This window comes from Canis lupus, chromosome 38 (assembly GCF_003254725.2).
Source record: "Canis lupus dingo isolate Sandy chromosome 38, ASM325472v2, whole genome shotgun sequence".
Classification (NCBI taxonomy): Eukaryota; Metazoa; Chordata; class Mammalia; order Carnivora; family Canidae; genus Canis; species Canis lupus.
In genome coordinates, this window is record NC_064280.1 from 6,595,416 (window position 1) to 6,622,036 (window position 26,621).

The 26,621-nt window shown below is 38.4% G+C and overlaps 1 long non-coding RNA gene across 1 annotated transcript; it reads left to right on the forward strand.

The window, feature by feature from the left end:
* Nucleotides 1-1,986: 1,986 nt before the first annotated feature.
* Nucleotides 1,987-25,633, forward strand: LOC118353573 (uncharacterized). Its single transcript, XR_004812799.2, has 2 exons — nucleotides 1,987-2,245; nucleotides 23,785-25,633. It is a non-coding gene; the product is annotated as an uncharacterized LOC118353573 (long non-coding RNA).
* Nucleotides 25,634-26,621: the final 988 nt, after the last annotated feature.

A 26,621-nucleotide genomic window follows, 5' to 3' on the forward strand; every position in this document is an offset into this window, starting at 1 on the left:
GTGCGAAGAGCCGGATAGTGTTTTTACCTTTGCATGCCACGCAGTCTCTGCTGAAACCATACGACTCTACTGTTGTAAGCTGCTGGCAACCCCCAACAACAAATACATGACATAGTATGGCTGGGTTTCAACAATATTCAGTTTACAGAATAAGGGGCAAGACGAATTTATAGTTTGCCAATCCCTGTCAGAGATCATAGGCCTATTTCACATCTGCTAGAGAGAGAGGTTGTGCTATTTCCTCCTAGTTACTCAGGTAGAAATCTTGGGATGAACTTAAATGCCTTTTAAAAAAATATTTTATTTATTTATTAATGAGAGTCACACACAGAGAGGCAGAGACATTGGCAGAGGGAGAAGATCTCCCTGAGGGGAGCTGGATGCAGGACTCATCTGAGGACCCTGGGATCACGCCCTGAGCTGGAGGCAGACGCTAAGCCGCTGAGCCACCCAGGCGTCCCTTAAATGCCTTTTACTTCTTTATTTTTCATATGTAGTCATTCATCAGTATGATTGATTTTACCTTCTCAATCTCTTTTTTGTCCTCTCCTCCAAGGCCTTTTTGATCAACCTCGCTAAAGCAGGTTCCACCCTTTTGTTCTGTCCTCGCACTGTATTTCCAGGAGAGCTCAGGTTAGAGCCTAAAATTACCTCCTTTATTTATTTACTTGTTTATTATTTATCTACTGTATAAAATGAAAACTCCTTGAGGTGGGGACTTTGCTTCTCTTCTTTCCTGCTGTACTAGGCACGAGGCAACTGCTCAGGAAATACTTCTTAAAAGATAAGGGACCCTGAACTGGTCCCCCTGCCTTTAGCTTCCTGCATTATTCATTTCATCTTTCACATGAAATCTAGAGTTATTGAATCAGTCAAGACCCCTATACAGGAAAAAGATGGCATGCTTAAAATAGGATAAAAAAGCAGGGCTGAACAGGACTGTTTATAAAAGTGTGTGCACAGAGGAGCAGTTGGGCTGTTAACTGCCCATAGATCTGGACTGACAGGTCAGGAAATTGTTACAGAAGCCTGAAAAGAGAGGGCCCTCCAGAGAGGCCTACTGTCTTTGTCAGCTTGCGCTGCCATAACAAAATACTATCTACTGGGGGGATTAAACAAGAGAAATTTACTTTCTCTCAGTTCCAGAGGCTGGAAAGTCTGAGATCAAGGTGTCAGCCAATTTTGTTATGGTAAAAATCTCTCTTCCTGGCTTGCAGATGGCCCCTTGTTGCTGTGTCTTCAAGTGGAGAAAGAGAGAGACAGACAGAGAGGAGGGCTCATGAGAGAGCAGGCTCTCTGGCATCTCTTCTTCTTCTTTTTTTTAATGGATTTTTTTTTTAAGATTTTATTTTATTCAAAGAGACACAGAGAGAGAGAGAGACAGAGACATAGGCAGAGGGAGGAGAAGCAGGCTTCATTCAGGGAGCCCGAGGTGGGACTCGATGCCGGGACTCCAGGATCACACCCTGAGCTGAAGGCAGGCGCTTAACCACTGAGCCACCCAGGTGTCCCTCTGGGGTCTCTTATAAGAATATTAATCCTGCTGATCAGGGTGCTACCCTTATGACATCATTTTTTAAAAATTTTTATTTATTTATGATAGTCACAGAGAGAGAGAGAGAGAGAGAGAGGCAGAGACACAGGCAGAGGGAGAAGCAGGCTCCATGCACCGGGAGCCCGACTGGGATTCGATCCCGGGTCTCCAGGATTGCGCCCTGGGCCAAAGGCAGGCGCTAAACCGCTGCGCCACCCAGGGTTCCCCCTTATGACATCATTTAACCTTAATTACTTCCTTACTCCAGATACATCAGGGGCTTCAACATACAAATTCGGGGAGCAGGGACACAGTTCAGTCTATAACACTCATTGTGGCAGGAACGATGCCTCCTTTGGTCACTAGAGGCAACTGGCCAGAGGCAACTCCCAGGCTGAGAGCCAAAGAATAAATGCCCTCACCTCATTCTCATCGCTTTGTTAAATCTCCTGCTAGGACCGTGTAAGCATCAAACTGCAGCCCAGAAGGCAAAGGAGACAGTTGATATAACCCATCGGGAACAGCTTCTCGGATCTGCAGTGGTAAACAAGACATCTGGTACCATCATTCCTTTGGCCCCTTAGCATCTATTTCTGTTTCTGGGAAAAGTTTGTGTCTCCATCACAAGGAACAGATGAAATCTCCTCGGCTACTGAATCATCATGGGCTGATGTCTGTTCAGTCACATCTGTGTCCAGAACTAAAACACTGGTAATTACTGGGATTCTTCATATAAGGCAGCAGGGGGGAAAAGGCAAAATAAACAAAAAGGAATGCAAACAAGAGTTGATACAGTCCATATACATCTAGACCTGGATGCAGCATAGATTGGTAATCAGAGCTTCCTTTCTCTGGACCATTGTATATGATCATGTTCTCATTTCTCTCTGCCCGTACTCTAGCTGGGCAGGAGTTCTCTCTTGGTAAGATTATCCAAACTTTATTCTTCTAAGATCCTCAATGGATAAACAAATCAATCATAGAATTTTATTCTGAGGGTCTGTTTCCTGGAGTAAATTCTGGTACTACTAATATATGTAGCAGGAGACATATGGAACCTCCAATAAGAGAATTCAAGGAGAACTTAATAAAGGGCCTATGCACAAAGGTATGGGTGGGGTAGGGACAGAATCCAAGCTGTGGTTTTGGCATTCCCTGAGCTGCTAACAGGAAGGATTCTTTAGGTCTAGGCTTGAGAGGAAGGATCCTTTCCCATAATCAAGAATGAGAGGGTCTTGAGAACATATTTTCAGAGGAACTATTGTCTTGTGTAGAGAGGTAGAGCCATCCTGAAGTGACCCTGCAGTAGGGAAGATGGGGGAAGTACTCTCCTCTCTTTCATATTGTTAGGACTCCTCACTGGTCAAAACCACATGGAAGTGAGAAACCAAGAAAACCCATATCAATGAGGTCCTTGAGTGACCTCATGGAGCAGAGAAATAGGTAGAGAAAGGTGAAAGGGGACCCTGAAGAGCAAATAAAAGATATCTGGCACCATTAGATTCTTGAAACACAAGCCAAGTGATTCTTAAAACAAAATCTAACCTTCGATGGCTTCCTATTGTCTATCACACAAAATCCAAAGTACTTAACATGATATCTAAATCCCCCCTACCCCAGTCTCTCCTCATCACAGTTTTACCACCTTGACTTTCCCATCTTTTCCAATCCATGTTGCTGTTTGTATCTTGTGCTTTGTATTTTGCTCTTCTTTGTACTGACATTTGAAGGCATTTCTCCATCTGTTCTTAAAACTTGGTTTTTTCTGTGAAGCTGTCAAGTATACACTCATTTGTCTCTTCTCCCACTCTACTTTTTCCAGGTGTTATTATGCTTTTCATTAATGTATCTCTTACTGTATTTATGCATTATGTTCCTTACTCAGAATACAGTTAGGACTTCAACATACCAGTTGCTTGGACTATGTCATTTAATCCTCATAGGAATCCAGCAGTGTGACTATTTGTATTCCTCATGATAAAAAAAGAATCTGAGGGCCAGAGAGATCCAGCCAGAAGCATCTTACCCACTGATGAACTTAGCACAACTAATGGTGGAACATTCAGACGTGGTGAGCCTCCTGATGTGATGCAATGTGAGGTACAGATCATCTCCTATGGATTCCTGGCACAATGTGCAGATGGAGACATAGTAGACGTAACAACCACCAAATAAAATGTGTAATCTTTGATGGGTCCTTGTTCGCCCAAAGTCATAAAGCATGTAGCAGCAGAGTCATAAGTCAAACTTATCTTTGTCCAAGACTGTGGAGATGCTCCCCGTGTCCCAGTCATACCCTCTTGGCACTTACTGTTCCCATCTCTACTGGCCTTTCTGTGTCAAAGGTTTCTGACTTCAAGTACCTGAGACTCTCTGCCTGAAGGCTTTAAATTTTTTTATTTTATTTTATTTTTTGCCCATGCCTGGGGCAGTCCACAAGGGGTTTGAGAGTTAATGACCCTGGGAGTATCCCTTAGCAAATAAAGGAGAAAGTTTGAAGAATACATGTTTCAGCTTCCTCTTTGAGGTAAAAAACCTTGAGGACAGGTCTCCACAATTTCCCAGAGGAGGCCAGTGGAATTTATTCCCAGTTACAGAATTAATCTTCTCTTTCAGTGCACCCTATGTGGACTCCTTCCCTCCCCATCTCATTTCCCCACTGCACTGGCAGGGCTTCCTGGCATTACTTTCCAAATTAAACCAACCACTAACGCTCAACATTCTTTTCCTGGGATCTGTTTCTGGGGGAACCCAGCTTAAAACAGGTGTCAAAACTTTCTCTTAACTTGCTCTTTCCATTAGACAACAGTGTCACCTTCATGAATTCTGTCTTATGATACGGTTGGCAAGAGGCCAAGTTCATAGAATGGGATTGGGTTTCACAGTCATGCAAACCTAGAGCTTCCCCCTGGTTTTTCCACTTGCTTATTGCCTGACATTAGACAAGTAAACTCTTTGAGTCTTAGCATTCTCATTGGTAAAATGGGTGAATAACAGAGAACTTCCTCTATTTATCTACTTTCAACTTATAACTGTCATGGGTATAGTGAATCTTGTTCCTCTTGGTTGCTGTTTCTGGCACTAGATTTATTTAACTGAGTACCTGTGAAAGTTCATAAAGCTAGGTAATAACAGAAGTAGTTTACCACAAGACGTCAGAGATGGGTTGAATAAGCCAGCCATGTGATGCAAGCTGGCTTCTTTTATTATTTTGCTCCTTTCATCAGGTTAGTTAACTGTATAAATAACAATGCTCTCTTACTTTGTGGCTTTATATCTAGATCAGCGCTGTCCAATAGAAATTTCTATGATAATGGAAATGTTATATATCTGGGCTCTTCAATATGGTAGTCACAAGTCACATATGGCTAATGACCACTTGAAATGTGGCTAATATATCTGGGGAATTGAAATTCTAATTTGATTTAATTTAGATAGTCACTACTACATTGGATGAAATAGATCGAGATTAAAAAATGTACATGACAGAAATATTTTTCATATTTTTCTCTTTTATTTTTTCTTCAGAAAGTTATATATCTAGCCTCAACAGTTGTGAACAAAAAAACTATTGGTATCTGCAAAAAATATATTCCAAAATTATTGATTTCTACTCCACTGTAAAATACTTGGAAAGAAAAGTTAAAGAAAGAAATGTGGTTGGTGAAATTGTCTTTGTTCTCCTGATCAACATACTAATAATTGGTTTGACCACTCAGTAATCTGTTACTGTGCATACAGTAGCAGAAAAATATGATGCTACTCACAAGAATAATTTTTAAATGAAGAGAATTTTACACAGAAGCCAATTCAACTTACCTCTAGGGATGTAATTGTAAAATCGGTTAGATATCTTTGAATTATTTCTTACTTCTTTTTTCCTTCCTTCTCTTGGAGTCTCCTTTCCAAGAAAGTGTCCAATGTCATCATTTTTCTCCAGCTGATCATATTGCTGTGTCCCCTCCACCCCCTTCCTCTGTAGAACATTACCGTGTACACCCCTCTGGTCAACTCATTTACATTAAAATGTTAATAATTAGCGACATTCCCTCCTCACAGAAAGCTTACACTGTGGAAGGATATGGCACTGGGGTTCAGAAGGCAGGCTTTGGAGTGAGGTGGCTCTGGGTTTTCATTCTAATCCTGCGACCTTCAGTTTTATAACTCAGTGACCTTGGTTTGAGTAAGTCACTTCACCTTTGTAGGTCCCTGATTCCTCAGCTATGATATGGGAATAAAAATAATCCCTCCTCCATGAGGTTAATGTAAATATTAAATAAAATACTATATGCAAAGTGCTTAGCTTAATGCGATAATTATTGAATAAATGTTATTGTTACAAATTAACTTTTTTTTTTAGGAAAAAGTTATTTATATACTCTCAAACAGAAGCCTAATGATAAAATAGCAGCAATAAGTAGACAGCCTGGGGAGAGATTCCAAATACTCAATGTTTGTATTTTTTGAATGAATGAATTGATGAGGAATTCCTAACTTCATGTGACCAACAAATGACCTGTTCTCAACGTGTTCTAGGCTACCTGCTGAGTCTATAGAGTTGGCATTCAGAATGCCAGGTTTAACTAAATTTGGCTTTGTACTCTCAAAAAGATTTGCTATTCAAAATGAGCATACAAATGTCAATGACAAGTGTCATTTGGTAGGGTGGGACTTTAATTTTCTACTTTTGTTATGGCATGTTTGAATTTTTTATAAGCATGGATTATCCTTAGAAAAAGGAAAAGAAATTATATATAGTTATATTTAAAAAATAGCCACAAAGTAGCATCAAGTACCTTGAATTCGTATCACAATATTTATGTGGAGCTTCATGATATAATTCCTGCCTGAAGAAAATTTGTAGTATTTAGCAGTTTTGCCTAAAAAGCCTGAAAGGTTTTTTAGCATTTGTATTTTCTTTATGCTCAGTAATGTAAAAAGTAAGGTTCATATGAAACTGACATTACAGGTTCTCAAAAGACAGAGATACACACACACACACACACACACACACTTTTATAGAAGACTGACACAGGATATCCTTGTTAGAACGAGGTAACATATTTCCTGAACTTCATGGTGATCAGAGCTTCAAGTCACTGTGTATTCCTAATATAGTTCTATTTTTCTCAGAGAGAGAAAGAGAAAAAAAAAAAAAAAGACTTTTTCCTCAAAGCCAGCAGCTATTGCATTTTTCCCCCCAGTCCATGTGGAGGATAGTGGTAAAGAATTTCATAATTTCCTTTAAGAATTAACATTTTTTTAAAGAAATGTTTTGCAACTAGTGGGATATGATATACAAATAGATGAATCAGTTTAATAAACATGCTATGGTTCCTATTTTTCCAGTTACAGCTCCTAGATGAAACTTAACAACAAAAAGTAAGGAAGTTGATTTTTTTTTATTATATGCCTAAATCAAAGGAATAATTCATTATTGATTTGGATAGATTTGCAAAACCTACGTGATGTTACCCTGGTGAAGTCCTGTGAGACATGACCTCCTGCGTATTGCTAAATTGTACAAAACTTCTAAATAAAACATTACTATCTCTAATTTGCTTGCCAAAAATAATGAATCATAGTAGTTTGCTGTCGGTAAGCTAGCAGCCAGTGACGTCTGTTCCTTTTGCTTTTCTTTACAGTTAGAGCGGGTGGTTGGAGTCTTTATCTTCAAAACCAAACTACTGGGAGCGTTCTGATCCCTAGGACAGTTCCTGCCTCACACTGTTAATCTTAAAAGCTGTGATGGGCACTTACCACTGACTCAGCTATAATTGGTCAAAATCATGAATATCACATATAAACTCCCCAGTTTCTATTCTTCCTTCAACCTTTATTATAACTCCCCTTCTTTTGTCTGGCACGTCAGTGTAGAGCTGGCAGGGGAATTAATTGGGAACTTGACAAATATGATAAATAAAGAATATATAAACTTCGAGACAAAGCCCTGACTGAGCAGTTTTTTATTTGTACAATGAGGATGTTGATACTTACAGAACATGTGAGCACTGAACTGAAATACTTAAAGTATTTAGAAATACTTTTAAAAATTATAAACTAGTACATATTCACTGTTGAATTCTTTTAACTACAAAAAAGTAGAAAAAACAAAAGTAATGCATTATTCAAGTACCTAGAGATGACCACATTTTTCTTTTTTTAAACAAAAAATACTTTGTCAGTTTTGTATCTTGATTTTTTTCGTTTTATCTTATAGTAAGTCACTTATCCTAAGTCACGGAATAACAAAGTTCATTTTTAGACTGCCAGGTTCATGTGCCATTGCTGTTCCTCAGCCTTCAATTCTGAGACTATAAAAGACTAATGCATTACTAAGGAAACTTGAAGAAGCTATCTCTTGGTAATTTTCAAGATAGTGTGGTTCCTCCATTTCTGAACTGACCATCTAGTTTGTTGTCCTAAGAGCGGCTTTCTTTTTCTTTCTTTTTTTTTTTAATTAAGGATTTTTTTTAAAATATTTTATTTATTTGAGAGAGAGAGAGTGAGTGAGAGCAAGAGAGAGCATGGGCAGTGGGGAGGGGCAGAGGGAGAGGGAGAAGCAGACTCTCTGCTGAGCAGGAACCTTGACTCAGGGCTCCATCCCAGGACCCCAGGATCATGACCTAAGCCTAAGGCAGATGCTTAACTGACTGAGCCATCCAGATACCCCTGAGATGGGATTTCTATTTTCAAATTAATGTCAGATTGAAAAGTGCAGTATTTACGAACAAATAATGGTGGATATGGGCTAACATTGTAAAAAAATGCATTCATGATTTAAGTGGAGAAACATCTTCAAATTTTATTTTACCTTCCATAAGCATTTCACCAAGGCACTGTGGGTGGGAAGCGTGGGCTTTGTCAACAGCAGCTCTTAGAGAAGCTGGGACTCTTTTGTGGGAACTTTGCAACAGATAAAAGAACTTTTTTGGTATTGAGCTATTAGCCAGACTAGGAAATTATAAAATGAGTAAAATGATCATACATAAACTATAGGGATCTGGGGCTGAAATAAGACATCTGGGATATTCTAAAGCCAATTGGAGTAGAAGGATAGAGTAGTTCTATACAATTTACATGGAACTGGAGGGTATTATGCTGAGTGAAGTAAGTCAATCGGAGAAGGACAAACATTATATGGTCTCATTCATTTGGGGAATATAAATAATAGTGACAGGGAATAAAGGGGAAAGGAGAAAAAATGAGTGGGAAATGTCAGAAAGGGAGACAGAACATGGAAGACTCCTAACTCTGGGAAACGAACTAGGGGTGGTGGAAGGGGAGGTGGGTGGGGGGTGGGGGTGAATGGGTGATGGGCACTGAGGGGCACTTGACGGGATGAGCACTGGGCGTTATTCTGTATGTTGGCAAATTGAACACCAATAAAAAATAAATTTATTATTAAAAAAAAACTATTTACATGAATGCCAAGAAATTTCTTTTACTTACTACTATGATAAAAGAAGCAAAAGTGATGGTCTGTGAAAGAGAAACTGTTTTGGTTGTGCCTTGGTGATATAAACATAAATGTCACTAAAGAGACTCTTGGCCCTGTGGAGTCCCAGTGCTGTACAGTTGTCTGGGATCCCACTTTACACCAGCAATAGAGCATTTCCTTGCAGCCTATATTTAAACTTGGCACCTGTTGGGGAATACCCCTGGCATGGCCTCAGAATCAATGGTACAGCTGTTAATTTCCACAAGTTGCTTTAGTTACTAGGAGGCTGCTGCCAGACTGGGGAGGCAGAGTGCCATATGGACAAAGGAAGTACCAGAGCATAGGGAATGACTAGAATATTTCAGAGAGATCTGGAATAACAGGTTGTGGCACAATTTATTTCTTCAATTGGGGCCTATAAGCATGACCATAGGAAAACAGCATGAAACGAAACACTGATCATTTATTTAGTCTATCAGCTAAGTTCCTGCTATATGGCAGGGTCTTTCCATTTTCTGGGGATTGTGGTGAACAAGATCGATAATGTCCTTGCTCTTGGGACTTAGGTATATACTAAATAATATCATCCAACTTCCTTATTTTTTGTTGCTATTTTATTTTTTTTAATTTTTTTTGTTGCTATTTTAAATCTAGAAGCTGTAAGTGGAAAAATATAAACCTTGAATATTTATATAGCATATTCTAGCAGAGGAGGAAGACAGTAAATGTGTTAGTAAGCATATAAGAAAAACGTTGGAACATGATAAGTGCAATATAGAAAATTACAATAGTACTATAAATAATAGGAAGTCACTGGGTGGCTATTTTATACTACTAGCAGTGGGTGAGGGAGATGGGGTGGGTTAGAGAAGGCCTATGGAGGTGGCATTTAAACCATGATCCTTTTTTAAAAAAATATTTTATTTATTTATTCATGAGAGACACAGAGAGAGAGGCAGAGACATAGGCAGAGGGAGAAGCAAGCTCCTCTCAGGGAGCCCGATGCAGAACTCGATCCCAGGACCCGGGGATCACGCCCTGAGCCAAAAGCAGACCCTCAACTTCTGAGCCACTCAGGTGTCTCTAAACCATGATCCTAATGACTAGAAGGATAGAGCCATGTATAGATGAGAGAGGGGAATGAGGGCTAATATAGGCAGAAGCAGCAGTTAATGACAAAGCCCTAAGCTTGCTGTGGTTGAGGAACAGAAGTTGGACAATGAGTAATGGGGGATGGTGTGAAATGGGCTCTAGAAAGGCAGGCAGGCATCTCCAAGTGTTTTTTTTGTAGGTCAAGGTAAGGAGTTGGGGTTATATTCTAGATAGTATTGGGTGTCTTTAAATGGGGGAGTACTATGACAGGCCTAATTGAATTCCAGTGGCACAATTTACTCAACGTATGACTTGGGGTGAGTTTTATTCATATGTTCAACATCTACTGAGTGCTTGCCAGGCCTGGTGCTTGATTCTGGGGCTACCCAGATTCATCAGACATGGTCTTTACCCTGAATGAGTTCACAGTCTTGTGAGTAGCTTCATCTTTTTTTTTTTTAAAGATTTTATTTATTTATTCATGAAAGACACACACACACACACACACACACACACAGAGGTAGAGACACAGAGGGTGAAGCAGGTTCCATGCAGGGAGCCCGATGTGGGACTCGACCCGGGGTCTCCAGGATCACTCCCTGGGCCAAGGCAGGCGCTAAACCTCTGAGCCACCCAGGGATCCCCTGGCTTCATCTTTTTTAACCTTTTTTCTACTTTGGAAAATGGGAATAATAATCTTCAAATTGTTTAGGGGGTTAAACATGATGAATAATAAAGATCTTAGTAAAGGGTCTGAAACATAGCTGCTCAATAGGTGGTGGCTATTATTCTTATTATTGTTATTTATTTCCATTAGTTTATATAAAAGCTTTTTAAAGGAAATAAAATATAAAGATATAATTATTTAATATTTCACATGAATTTTTTACTAAAGAATGGGATCAAGTGACACATAAGTTCTTTGGAAAAGGCCTGAGACAAGGATGTATGTAACTGGCCACATGAGGGAAGGTAAGAATACTATTTGCATGAGTTCTGTAAACATTAGGAAACACATAGCTGTGTGTGTGTGTGTGTGTGTGTGTGTGTGTGTATTATCCATTAACTTGCCTTTGCACCTTTCTTGAAAATCTATTGATCACTGTGTGTGGGTCTAGTTCATTTTCAATAATCTATGACGTGTCCTTTCACCAATACTGCACTGCCTTGATTACTGTAGTTTTTACAGTAAGTCTTGAAATCAGGTAGTATGGGTTCTCCGACTTTGACCTCTTTTAAAAAAGTATTTTAGCTATTCTAAATTTTTTGCCTTTCCTCATAAACTTTATAATCAATTTGTTGCTTTTCATAAAAAAGATTCCTGCTGGGATTTTTATTGGGATTGCTCTGAATGTATGGAGCTTGGAGAAGTCTGATTTTTTCATCTTAGAAGTACAGAGTTTTCCAATTCATGACACAGCATATCTCTCCATTTATTTAGGTCTTTGACTCCGAGGGAGGAAAGGGGAAGGAAGAACATTTGCTCTGAACCATGCCTTTACCTAACTTAAGCACTGTTGTAAGATATTAAAAAGCAGAACCTTGTGGCCATGTTTTTGGTTAAGTGTTTTATGTAATATCTAGTGCTCCTAAACATAGTTTTGGTGGTTTTTTTTTTTTTGCATTCTTTTAAATATTTTTGGATTAAAAAGTAGACTTGTACATTTTTAATGAAATAAGTTAGCATGAAATCATTGTATATCATCGTTAAATCATTGTATATCGTTTTTGACAATTCAGGAAAAATGACCACCTCTACCCATGATCTCAGGTAATCTAGAGCTGACTAAATTAACTAATAGCAGTCCTGGGTTTATGAATTATTTACTTTCAAAGTAAAGTCATGTATGTTGAGCTTTGTTCATAATAAGAGAAATTTCAATTAAAACTGTTCTGAGGTTAGGTTTTTACCTATCGGATTGGCAAAGATAAGAAAGTTAGGTAATAATGTATTAACCTTCTTTCAGTTGTTCTCCTCTCTCTAGGGGGTGAAGAATCACTGGGCCAAGGGGTCATGTCCACCTGAATCCTCGTCCTGTTCTAGATCACATTCCAAGGAGCTACGATTCTAGGGAGATCTCAAGATAGCATATTACAATGAAAGGGATTTGAGCATCAGAAAACGTTGGGAAGCACTTGCTGGAGTGATCTGCGAGATCTCTGTCAGCTCTGTGACTCTAAATCAAGGATTTATGAAGCACTTGCTCAATAGGAAGGTCCTACTTGCTGGCTTTTAAAATTATGAATTATTTTTCTGAGTCTCTAAGAAAGTGTAGGTCTAAAAACGACTGTCACTCTTTCTTAATTCAAACACGGCTAGCTACAGAAGATGTAGAAATGTTAGGCTTATCTTAGACCAACCCCATCTGCTGTGGAACATCTTGCTGCTTGAAGAAGTTCCAGGGGCATTGTCACCAGGCCGTGAAATGTACCCAGTGATCACTGCCCTGTTGCAGGGCAGGCTGATAAGGAACACGCTGATCAATAGCACAGAGTTATCAGCGCCTCACATGCTTTTAAGATAATGGACTCTTGGCAAATCATTTTAGAATAGTGCTTGGGGATTAACTGATAGTTTGAATAGTTTTTGATGGATGATTGATTGAGTTGAGTGATAATTGGGAAATTTAAGATATATACTTTAATGAAATCCAGGTCAAGGATAGCATGCATTGGAATCTCTGGGGAGAGAAGACCACGTTTACAAGATATTTGGCCTTGGTAAAGTGATCTTTATCAAGAAGAATATGTGAGAGACAACAACTAGTTTTTTCTTTTCGACTCTCATTACTTGGATAACTTAATCGAAGTAATAAACAAAAAATCAGAGTAATATCAATGTTTTTTCTTCTTTCATTCTGTAAACTATCATCTGATCCATGCAGAGACCCTACTCCCAGTCTATTCAACATTGCTCAGAACAATGGAGAGGGATAAAATAACCCTGAATTTACATACATTTCACACCATTTATAGAATAAATAATACATCTAAAGGAAAGAGTCATATTTTCTGATAATAGTTACTAAAATAAGTAGTGAAAAGCCTCCTTCATTCTCAAAAACAATCAAACAAAAAATAGGCAATCTTTACTTAAAATATGAGCCAGATTATTTTCACAACAATGAGGACCAATTAAAACAGTTTGGGAAGAAATTAGAAGTGGACTGGCTGTTGAATGGCATTGCACATCCCCCGCTCCCCCACCATTTTTGTGCCTACTTGTCATTGAACGTTTTCACACACCAAAAACTTGTCCCTCATAGAACTGCTTTAAAACTCAATTACTCTAGGGGCGCCTGGGTGGCTCAGTCAGCTAAGCATCTGCCTTCTGCTCAGGTCATGATCTCAGAGTCTTGGGATCAAGCCCCACATTGACTTCCTCCTTGGCGGGGAGTCTGCTTTTCCCTCTCCCTCTGCCCCTTCCCCTTGCACATGCTTTCTCTCCCTCTCTCTCAAATAAATAAATATAATCTTTAAAAATAAAACTATTACTCTTATATACTACAAATGCTGACAAGTGCAAACTGACCTGGTATTATACTGCTGTAAATTACACCAAAGCTCCCAGACTAAGGGCTATTCCTAATGCTATTGGAGAACCTGAGCTTTTTCTCAACTTCCATGGGAACGTCCTGGGCAATAGCATCTACTAACTTGACTGATGGTGATTGGGTGCTAGGAACTAAGAATAATAGCTGACTTGAAGAGACAGTTGAAGTTAATCTCAAGGAAGCATATACACTAGAAAATCAGAACAAATGGACATCTCAAATCATAAATAACAGAAGAGAATAACTCCACTTTTCAAAAAGTAAAGTGACGGTTGTATGGATTTCTGTGCATTTTGATATGCAATTATTATCCAAGTCTTTGGTGATTACTGAGGACATCATATAGAGATTTTTCTAGTGTAGAACTTGGGTAATAATTCGGATCCTAGTGATGGAATATCTGTGTCTCTCTCATATTTCCCACATTGTTTTCTTTTTCTTCTTTACTCCTTCTCCCTTTTTTTTCTTTATTTCTATTCTTCTTTCATTTTGTTCTTTGTCTTTCTTATTCCTTTCTCCAGTGACAAAGCTTTAAATCTCTCAGTTGTAGTCAAGATTAAAATTACCTTGGACGTACTTATATTTTTTCTGTTAAAGCCAGTACAAGCCAGAGCCTTTAAGTATTCACACCAAAAGCTTCTTTTTACATTTGGGGTATGTGAAACCCAGAATTTGCTTGTACTTGAGGTAGTGACTGTGGGATATGAGCCACATGAATCAGCAAACCTGGAAACAGTATTTGGCTTCAGACTAATATTTATCAATCCTATGGCTAACTCTGACAGATTATATTTTTCTTTTGAAGAGATATGAATGAATTATTTTCAGTTTTGTGAAGATTTGACATTAATTTTTTTAGTGGGCTCCACACCCAATGTGGGACTTGAACTCATGACCCTAATAAGATCAAGACCTGAGCTGAGATCAAGAGTCAGATACTTAACGGATGGAGCCACCTAGACACCCTGAAGACTTCTTATTGTCCCATTATTCTTTTTTCATTGGGTGCCTCCAATTTGTCAAATTCTAAATTAGCTAATTTCATTAAGCAGAACTATATTTGGCAATTAACCAAGGTCATTGAAACTTTACTCTGCACTGAGTTTTATAAAGAAGGGAAAGACAGTCTCTGCCTTCAGTAAACTTACAATCTAGTTTGTGACAAAAAGCAAAAACTTTGTTCTCCCTTCTTGAAATGGGCCCTGCCTGCTTCTCTATCTAAAGTCATCCTTTTGGAGGAAGTTGTCAATATCTCTAGACCATCCATCTGGGGGAAATACTTTTATCATTGCAATTGATCATTAGTTTTGTAATTAGTTACATGTTAGTTTCCACTAGAAGAGGGTTCTCTCCTTGACAACAGGACTTTTGTTTTAATTTACCTAATTTCTGATATATATGTGTGTATATATATAGTAGGTGCTCAAAAATGTTAGGTTTTATTTTATTTTAAAGATTATTTATTTATTTATTTATTTATTTATTTATTTATTTATTTATGAGAGACAGAGACAGAGAGAGGCAGAGGGAGAGGGAGAAGCAGGCTCCGTGCAGGGAGCCCGATGTGGGACTTGATCTCGGGTCTCCAGGATCATGCCCTGGGCCAAAGGCGGTGCTAAACTGCTGAGCCACTGGGGCTGCCCAAATGTTAGGTTTTAGATTGAAGAATTGAACCCTGAATTATGAGCTACTGTAATATACAAAAACAATTCTCAAGAATATAAAAATGTATCAGAATGTCTTGTCACAAATTCCAAGCAAATCAGAAATCATAAGCATTCTTTTAATTCTTAGCATTCAATTTCAGTTCTTTTTTTAAATTTTTTATTTATTTTTATTTTTTTATTATCTTTTTAATCTCATAGTTCTTATTCAAGATTCCTTTTATCAGTGTTTCTTTAGCCACAGCAAAATCTCTCATTTATATAGTTTTTTTGTGTGTGGTTGTTGGCATATCAGCCCATTCTGAAGCTATTCATTTTGCTGTTTTTATAGGTGTTGAGTATTTTTTGTTTTCAGGAAATTGAACAAGATGTCACAATGAGGTTTTGCTAAATTACAGTCTGTACAATTGATGAACCCTTTATTTCTGCTCAGGATTATAGAGAATTTAACTTTGTGTTCTTTTCTAAATTGATAACAGCTTGTTTTACAAATCTATTTTTAGATTGGATGTGTTTGAAAATGCTTCAGGAAATAATGTAAGTGACCACCGATTTTGTTTTGGCATGTTTTTATTTTATAATGCGTGCTCTGTGACCTAGTAGATATATGGCAGATTTCAATTTATTAGACATAATACTTATAACTTTTAACCCCTGGAAAGGAGAATGAGCAGAAAGCCTGATTAATTGTTGGTGTAGTGATCCTTTGGCCATGCTTGCTGAATGATTTACACTGGTGTTTTGTTAGATCCTGCTGAACAAAGCCTCATTCACTGTGGGTGTTCAATAAAAACAGTCATGGGGTTAGGAACTTGCAATCTCAAAGAAAATACAGTACAATCTGAACAAAATAAAATTTCTAATTTAACGTCTTCTAGATTTTTCTGCCCAAATCATCTCTCATTCTAATTGCTTTGATCATATTTATTCTCTTTTAGAAACATGGCTTATCTATATTTTTGTGCCAACTTGAATGATCTCTTTTAGTGTTTAGCATCCTTTGCCATGTCCATATAATTTTTCCATGTCTCATTTTCTAGTATTTTCATGTCAAACAAACCTTCCATGTTCTTCATGGGGAAACAGCTGAGTGAGGTGACTCATGAAAAGATGCTCTATTCCACTCTATTCTTCAGGGACTTTCCACAAGGTTGTTTTAGAAATAGATTATGTTTCTCGAAAGGAAATACACTTAGAATTTTTGTTCTTGCCTATTTTGGCCCGTCTAGACATTGGCCCTTTCAAATAGACATTTAAATAACAAGTGCAGCACATGGGAAAGAAAAGCAGAGCACTCCAGGGATTGTTTTGCACATTAATCACTCACAAATGTTTGTTTCAGTGTTGAAAAGTCAGTTAATTAACTAACTGGACACGCTTAAGAAATTAAAAAAAATTTTGCTGCGGTCAAATGCCATACACTATTAAATATTAGAGGTAGAGAGTAGAGTGCACAGAATCTCTGCTGTCAAGGACTGACAGTCTAATGGAAAAGGCAGACTAATGGATCGGTGACACACTCTATCCTATGATGGCATCCCAGGGTGACACACTCTATCCTATGATGGCATCCCAGGGTACCTGTGAGATGTGTTCCCACAAAGCTTTATGAAGAGATGATACTGGAGCTGAACCTTGGAAGATGAGCATCCCTAAGAGGAAAAAAAAAAAGTTGGATATCAAAAGAGTATTCCACACAGGGAATAGCATGAGTGAGAACAGGAATCCTTAAAATACTGTGACACATTTGTGAATTATCTGTATCTCAACGTTATTGAGTGAGAAGAGTGAAAAAGAGTGACAACACATGATGCTGTAAAAAGAGGTGGAGTCAAGTCAGGATACCTTGGAAATCGTGGTTGAGGATGCTTGGGGTGATTTCAGTGCTAGGTTTTAGAATATGGGAAATGATACTATTTGTTCCTGAGCAAGAGAACTTGCTTCCTCTCTCTCCCTTCCATGTGAGGACACAGCAAGAAGACAGCTGTTAGCAAGGCAGAAAGACAGGCCCCAAAGGAATGAAATTGGCTGGCACCTCAACCCTGGACTTCCCAGCCTCCAGAACTGTGAAAAATAAATGTCTGTTATTTAAGCTATCCAGTTAATGGTATTTTATTAGAGCAGCCTGAGCAAACTAGGACAGTTCCTCATTGTTTTCAGTGATACCATATTCCTAGTCAGGCATGCTAGACATTCGGGAATCATCTTCAACCTCTCCTGTTTGTGCCTCCAGGACCTGTGAATCTTGTTGGTTCTCTTTTCTGGTATTCCTGCACTGTTCCATACCATGGTTTCCTGTCATTTGATGTCTGGACTATTTCTTTCTTTCCTGTTTTTTTTTTTTGTATATATATATATTTTTTATTGGAGTTCGACTTTCCAACATATAGCATAACACCCAGTGCTCAATCTGTCAAGTGCCCCCCTTGGTGCCCGTCACCCAGTCACCCCATCCCCCCCGCCCACCTCCCCTTCTACTACCCCTTGTTTGTTTCCCAGACTTAGGAGTCTCTTCTGTCATCCTCACTGATATTTCCCACTCATTTTCTCTCCTTTCCCCTTTATTCCCTTTCACTATTTTTTATATTCCCCAAATGAATGAGACCATATGTTTGTCCTTCTCCGACTGACCTACTTCACTCAGCATAATACCCTCCAGTTCCATCCATGTTGAAGCAAATGGTGGGTATTTGTCATTTCTAATGGCTGAGGAATATTCCATTGTATGCATAGACCACAGCTTCTTCATCCATTCATCTTTTGATGGACACCGAGGCTCCTTCCATAGTTTGGCTATTGTGGACGTTGCTGCTAGAAACATCGGGGTGCAGGTGTCCCGGCATTTCATTGCATCTGAATCTTTGGGGTAAATCCCCAACAGTGCAATTGCTGGGTCGTAGGGCAGGTCTATTTTTAACTCTGAGGAACTTCCACACAATTTTCCAGAGTGGCTGCACCAGTTCACATTCCCACCAACAGTGTATGAGGGTTCCCTTTTCTCCACATCCTCTCCAACGTTTGCTGTTTCCTGTCTTGTTAAACTTCCACATTCTCACTAGTGTGAGGTGCTATCTCATTGTGCTTTTGATTTGTATTTCCCTGATGGCAAGTGATGCAGAGCATTTTCTCATGTGCATGTTGGCCATGTCTATGTCTTCCTCTGTGAGATTTCTGTTCATGTCTTTTGCCCATTTCATGATTGGATTGTTTGTTTCTTTGGTGTTGAGTTTAATAAGTTCTTTATAGATCTTGGATACTAGGCCTTTATCTGATATGTCATTTGCAAATATCTTCCCCCAGTCTGCAGGTTGTCTTTTAGTTTTGTTGACTGTTTGTTTTGCTGTGCAGAAGCTTTTTTATCTTGATTAAGTCCTAATAGTTCATTTTTGCTTTTGTTTCCCTTGCCTTTATAGATGTATCTTGCAAGAAGTTTCTGTGGCCAAGTTCAAAAAGGGTGTTGCCCGTGTCCTCCTCTAGGATTTGGATGGATTCTTGTCTCACATTTAGATCTTTCATCCATTTTTGAGTTTATCTTTGTGTCTGGTATAAGAGAATGGTCTATTTTCATTCTTCTGCATGTGACTGTCCAATTTCCCCAGCACCATTTATGGAAGAGACTTTTTTCCAGTGGATAGTCTTTCCTGCTTTGTGGAGTATTAGTTGACCGTAGAGTTGAGGGCCCATTTTTGGATTCTCTATTCTGTTCCATTGATCTGTGTGTCTGTTTTTGTGCCAGTACCACACTGTCTTGATGATCACAGCTTTATAGTACAACCAGAAATCTGGCATTGTGATGCTCCCGGCTCTGGTTTTCTTTTTCAATATTCCCCTGGCTATTCGGGGTCTTTTCTGATTTCACACAGATCTTAAGATGATTTGTTCCAACTCTCTGAAGAAAGTCCATGGTATTTTGATAGGGATTGCATTGAATGTGTAAATTGCCCTGGGTAGCATTGACATTTTCACAATATTAATTCTTCCAATCCATGAGCATGGAGTATTTTTCCATCTCTTTGTGTCTTCCTCAATTTCTTTCAGAAGTGTTCTGTAGTTTTTAGGGTACAGATCCTTTACCTCTTTGGCTAAGTTTATCCCTGGGTATCTTATGCTTTTGGGTGCAATTGTAAATGGGATTGACTCCTTAATTTCTTTTTCTTCAGTTAGTGTATAGAAATGCCACTGATTTCTGGGCATTTGATTTTGTAACCTGCCCAAATTGCTGTATGAGTTCTAGCAATCTTGGGGTGGAGTCTTTTGGGTTTTCTGTGTACAGTATCATGTCAACTGCAAAGAGGGAGAGTTTGACTTCTTCTTTGCCAATTTGAATGACTTTTATTTCTTTTTGTTGCCTGATTGTTGAGGCTAGAACATCTAGTACTATGTTGAATAGCAGTGGTGAGAGTGGACATCCCTGTTGTGTTCCTGATCTTAGGGGAAAGGATCCCAGTGATTTCCCATTGAGAATGACATTTGCTGTGGGCTTTTTGTAGATGGCTTTTAAGATGCTGAGGAATGTTCCCTCTATCCCTATACTCTGAAGAGTTTTGATCAGGAATGGATGCTGTATTTTGTCAGCATCTATTGAGAGGATCATATGGTTCTTGTTTTTTCTCTTGTTGATATGATTTATCACGTTGATTGCTTTACTAGTGTTGAACCAGCCTTGCATCCCAGGGATAAATCCCACTTGGTCATGGTGAATAATCATCTTAATGTACTGTTGGATCCTGCTGGCTAGTATCTTGTTGAGAATTTTTGCATCCACGTTCATCAGGGATATTGGTCTATAATTCTCCTTTTTGGTGGGGTCTTTGTCTGGTTTTGGAATTAAGGTGATGTGGGCCTCATAGAACGAATTTGGAAGTACTCCATCTCTTTCTATCTTTCAGAACAGCTTTAGTAGAATAGGTATGGTTTCTTCTTTAAATGTTTGATAGAATTCCCCTGGGAAGCCATCTGGCCCTGAACTTTTTTGTTTTGGGAAGTTTTTATGACTGCTTCAATTTCCTCCCTGGTTATCGGCCTATTCAGGTTTTCTATTTCTTCCTGTTCCAGTTTTGGTAGTTTGTAGTTTTCCAGAAATGCGTCCATTTCTTCTAGATTCCTAATTTATTGGCGTATAGCGGTTCATAATATGTTTTTAAAATCGTTTGTATTTCCTCGGTATTGATTGTGATCTCTCCTTTTTCATTCATGATTTTATTAATTAGTCTTTTCTCTTTTGTTTTTAATAAGGCTGGCTAGTGGTTTATCTATCTTATTAATTCTTTCAAAGAACCATCTCCTGGTTTTGTTAATCTGTTCCACAGTTCTTCTGGTCTCGATTTCATTGAGTTCTGCTCGAATCTTTATGAACTCTCTTCTTCTGCTGGGTGTAAGTTTTATTTGCTGTTCTTTCTCCAGTTCCTTTAGGTGTGAGGTTAGCTTGTGTATTTGAGTTCTTTCCAGTTTTTTGAGGGATGCTTGTATTGTGATGTATTTCCCTCTCAGGACTGCTTTTGCTGTATCCCTAAGATTTTGAATGGTTGTATCTTCATTCTCATTAGTTTCTATGAATTTTTAAAATTCTTCTCTGATTTCCTGGTTGACCTTTTCATCTTTTAGCAGGATGGTCTTTAACCTCCACGTGTTTGAATTTCTTCCAAATTTCTTCTTGTGATTGAGTTCAAGTTTCAAAGCATTATGGTCTGAAAATATGCAGGGGACAATCCAATCTTTTGGTATCGGTTGAGACCTGATTTGTGACCCAGTATGTGGTCTATTTTGGAGAAAGTTCCATGTGCACTTGAGAAGAATGTGTATTCAATTGTGTTCGGATGCAAAGTTCTGTATATATCTGTGAAATCCATCTGGCCCAGTTGGATTTGATCCACTTAAAGCTCTTGTTTCTTTAGTGATATTGTGCTTAGAATATCTGTCATTTGCAGAAAGCACTGTGTTGAAGTCTCCCAGTATTGGTGTATTATTATCTAAGTATGTCTTTACTTTGGTTATTAATTGATTGATATACTTGGCAGCTCCCACATTAGGGGCATAAATATTCATGATTGTTAGGTCCTCTTGTTGGATAGATCCTTTAAGTATGATAGAGTGTCCCTTTTCATCTCTTACTACAGTCTTTGGGATAAACTTTATCTGATATGAGGATTGCTACCCTAGCTTTCTTTTGAGGACCATTGGAATGGTAAATGGTTCTCCAACCTTTCATTGTCAGGCTGTAGGTGTCCTTAGGTCTCAAATGAGTCTCTTGTAGACAGCAAATAGATGGGTCTTGCTTTTTTATCCAGTCTGAAACCCTGCGTCTTTTGATGGGATCATTTAGCCCGTTCACGTTCAGAGTTACTATTGAAAGATATGAATTTAGTGTCATCGTAATACCTATTCAGCCCCTGTTTTTGTGGTTTTGTGGATTGCTTCTTTGGGCTTCCTCTTCCTTTTACAGAGTCCCCTTAGTATTTCTTGGAGAGCCGGTTTGGTGGTCACATATTCTTTCAGTTTCTGCCTATCTTGGAAGCTCTTTATCTCTCCTTCTATTCTGAATGAGAGCCTTGCTGGATAAAGTATTCTTGGCTGCATGTTCTTCTCATTTAGGACCCTGAATATATCCTGCCAGCCCTTTCTGGCCTATCAGGTCTCTGTGGAGAAGTCTGCTGTTAATCTAATATTTCTCCCCATATAAGTTAGGGATCTCTTGTCTCTTGCTGCTTTAAGGATTTTCTCTTTATCTTTGGAATTTGCAAGTTTCATTATTAAATGTCAAGGGGTTGTACGGTTTTTATTGATTTTGGGGGGGGGGGGCGGGAATCTCTCTATCTCCTGAATCTGAATGACTATTTCCCTCCCCAAATTAGGGAAGTTCTCAGCTATGATTTGTTTAAAGATGATTTCTGGTCCTCTGTCCCTTTCAGCATCCTCTGGAACCCCAATTAAAACACCTGAGGCTGTCGTTTATTTCCCTTAACCTTTCCTCACGATCTTTTAATTGTTTTTCTCTTTTTTCTTCAGCTTCTCTCCTTTCCATCAACTTGTCTTCTATGTCACTCACTTGTTCTTCTACCTCATTAACCCTCGTCATTAGGACCTCCAGTTTGGATTGCATCTCATTTAATTGATTTTTAATTTCAGCCTGATTAGATCTAAATTCTGCAGTCATGAAGTCTCTTGAATCCTTTATGCTATTTTCCAGAGCCACCAGTAGCTTTATAATTGTGCTTCTGAACTGGCTTTCTGACATCGAATGGTAATCCAAATTCTGTAACTCTGTGGCAGAGAGTATTGTTTCTGACTCTTTCTTTTGTGGTGAGTTCATCTTTCTAGTCATTTTGCTCAGGGCAGAGTGGCTAAAAACGAGTTGTACTTGTTAGAAGCGCAAACTCTTCTCTCTGTAGCATTCCTGCTGTCCTCTCTTTAAATCTCAGGTCAAATTCATAGGTTTTCAGGATGATTTGAAAGTTATCTAGGTAAGTTGGTGGGGACAGGTGACTTGGGGATCCTACTCTTCTGCCATCTTGCCCCACCGCCTCTGGACTATTTCAATAGTCTAATTGGTCTCATTTTTGTCTCCAAGCTCTCAAAAGACAAGCTCTCAAAAGAACAGGAAGCATGGACACAAAGTGAAGTATTCTTCTCCAAAAAAATTTAGTGGCTCTCCATTGTCTGAAAAATAATATTCAAATGCAGTGCAGAATACAAAGCCTCCTCCTACCCCCGCCCATGGCCTCAATTATCTTTCCAGTGTCATCTCTTAATATGCCAGCCATGTGCTTTTTGTTGTAGCCACTTGGAGTTTAGTTCATTAGGAGCTTCCAAGTTGGAGAACACATTGATGTGCTAGAGCGTGAGGGCCCTGATTCAACGAGGAGAAGGCACAGAAGCTTTGCACTGGGGACTCTTCCAGACCTTGCCTTACAAGTTTCTTCATTTGGTTGGTCCTCTATATCCTTAATAATAAAACTGTGATAGTAAGTTTCACACTTTCCTGAGTTTTGTCAGTCATTCTAGTGAACAATCAAACCTTAGGGGGTCATGGGTCCCCAAATTTGTAGCCAGTTAATCAGGAATTTGATTAACTGAAAATGTGACCATCATCTGAAGTGGGGAGCTATCTTGTGGAGGACTGAGCCCTAAAATTGAGGGCTGGTTAGTACCAGAAATGAATTACAGTACATCGTTTGAGGTGGAAATGAAATAATGTCACAGAACGAAAGCCATTTTGGTGATTGCAGCAGTTTAGTCATTTTCAATGGGAATTTTTTTGGGGGGTGATCCAAAACTAAATAAGATCAGCACTGCTTTAAAAAAGTCCTTACGAAATAAGAGGATATGCAAAAATCTCAATGTTTAAAGTATCCATTTCTGTCCATTTCATTTTTCATCATAGTGTTCAGGAAAATTAGTGTTACCATCAAGATGGCTTAATCCCTAGAATTACATTTCTGTTTTTCAAATTGATAACCTGTTTGTTTTTACTCTTAGAGTTTTTTTTTTTTTTCCCTCCAGGATATAAACTACCTGCTATACTGTTGCAGAAAGGGAAACCAAGTGGAAATTGGAGACGTGACTTCTATCCTTTTTGCCACGCAGAGGCCAGGCAGAGAGAGAAGAACTCATGATCACATGGGCCTGTTTACTCTAAGCATATCTGGGAACTATCTAGATATTCACATGAGAACATATGACTCCTCTCTTCTCCATTTCTTTTTGGGTATTATATTTTGTCATTTGTCATCCAGTTAGGCCTTTTCTTTTTTCTCCTTGTGGTTAAGTTTGATGGCATCTGATTTTATGCTGCCTCTTTGGAAGTTGCCCTTTCCATTCTCCTTTCACTTGTTCACCCTACATTTCATTTCAGCTCTGCTTCTATAGCCCCTGGGTACTATGCTGACCTTCTGAAGCTCTTGCTTTCCACACTGCAAGGCCATCGCATTGCCATCTGCCTAACAGTTGGCTCATTTGCCTACTGTGGCTTTTTGGGGGGGAAGTGTAAAGCAAACTTCTGAAAAATGTGGAGACCAATCCAACCAATTTAATTATTTCTCCCGAAGGGTTCTTAACACAATGTCCTTCCTTTTATTCTTATTTTATTACCCAAGGAAAGAAAATTTACTTAGCTCCTTTTTTTAACCCAAGATTTTACTCATCAATTAATATTTATTGAGTTTATTTACCCTGGAGGAACAGTTTTATTCTTTGCAAATAGTAAGTTGTCAAATCTTTGTGCCGAAGACAAATATATATATATATACATGAGTACAATACATTTCACCAGATCTGCTTGAAAGATCACATTTCTTTTTAGAGGTCCATTTATTTTTTCAGTTGGTGTGTTTTTCTCTGGTAAATGTGATCAGCTAACAGCAAGGGGTGAAGTTTAACTAAACAGAATTTCTCATCCAGTTGAGATAAATGGACTTCGGTTTGAGGGCATTATTTATACCTTTATTTATATTTGACTAGATCTCATCAGTTACTGAAGAGCATTCACGTACTATTATTTAGTGTGGCAAGATGATACACAGACTGTTCATCACATGTCTGTTTACATTATAATTCTGTTTTATTGTGTGTTATGGATTTGTATTTATGAAAATAATTTTATAAGTTCAAACTCAAAGCACTTTTTGGTTTATTAACACACATTTCCACAGTTACTATTGTTGGGTGGTTTTTGTCCATGGTTCTGTTCTTAACCCCTTGACTATGGTACTTCATCCCCACCTCATATTTTTTTCCCTGACTCCATAATCCTGTGAAGAGGGAATAAATATCAACAGTGAGAGGAGCCACCTGAACAACTTTCAAAGGCTTGTTAGAGACCCATATACAATTCTCTCAAGTCAAAGGAATGTTGTCTAAAAAGCTTTCTAAGAAGTGTCTTTTTTCTTGATTATAAAAGTAGTTATCACAAGAAATCTAGAAATATATTCTATATATATATTCTAAATCACATACAACCATGATAACATTCCTTGGTGATAGATGGTGATTCCCCAGTGCACTTCCTTTCAGTCTTCTTGTATGGCTTTCCTAAATGTGCTAATAGATGTATTATTGTTTCCCCAGCCCAACAGAATTGAGATCATATTTATATCTCCTTCTTAACTGATTTTTGCTTTAATTTCACTTTATTTTTCACAGACCTTAAGAAGATTGGGATAAATTTACCTAAACAATCTTTTTATCCCCCTCTTTACATAAAATAACTGCATTGAAGAGAAGGACATATGATTTATTGTTTACTTTGCTATTTCTCAGTGCTTTTCTTATTTTTACTTCCTATTTTTGATATTCTCTTTATCAGAGATTACCCAGAGCATTATCTAATGAAAATAAAGTCTTGCAAAATGAAGTCTGCTTTCACCATGACTGAGTCAAAACTGATCAAACTGCCAAAAGAGCTAAATAAAATGGAATAAGGAATCACCTGGTACAATGATCCTCTGTAGCAACATAAACCTGAATAATCCATTTGGGATTTTTTTTGTATGTGTCTGTCTGAAAACATTTACTACAAACAATGCTTTCCCTATATCAAAGTAATATTTAAACATTCATTAAAACTGTAGGGGATCAGCCACAACAAGTATCAAATGCTTGCTTTATACAATGTGGAAGATACCTTTCACATGCTAGTTACTAAATAAATGTAAGAGGAAGACCAGAATTTTTGGTTTCTGACCTGGAAGTGTTTTTACTCCTAAATAGGGACAAAGAGACAGAAGGAGGAGGCAATTAACATTAGCTGCTTGCTTCTATTTTGGACAGTGTTAGGTACTCTACATTCTAAATCCTTCCTACTCTAAAAAGTAAGTGTCCTATTCTACTAAATTATGTTAATTTTGTCTCCCAATATATGCATTTTATTGAAGATATATGGATAAAAAGTGGAATTATTTTTCTTTCCTAATGAACAATATGCACGAAGACCATCCAGGGCTAGTAAACTGTTCTAGAAAAGTGACAAGGCTATGCAAAGGGATCTGGGGAGGTGTCTTACTGGGCACAATGCCACCCTAAACAAGGGAGGGTGATGTTAAAAACGATAAAGGGGAGAATGGATGCCTCTAGAATCTCTCCCATCAGTACTGCTTACTCACCAAGACCAATATCCTGTCTTGCATGGATTCCTGCGATTAACTTTGTATTGGTTACTTAACGTCTGGTCTTGTGCAACTTCAGTCCATTCTCCATACTTCCACTAGAGTGATCTTCCTTGAACATAAGTGTGTGTGTCACTAACTTGCTCAAAGCACTTCAATGGCTCTTTGTTGTTCTTAAGTTAAAGTTCAAGTTCCTTAAGATGGCATTCAAAGGTCTTCAAGATCTGGATCTATCAA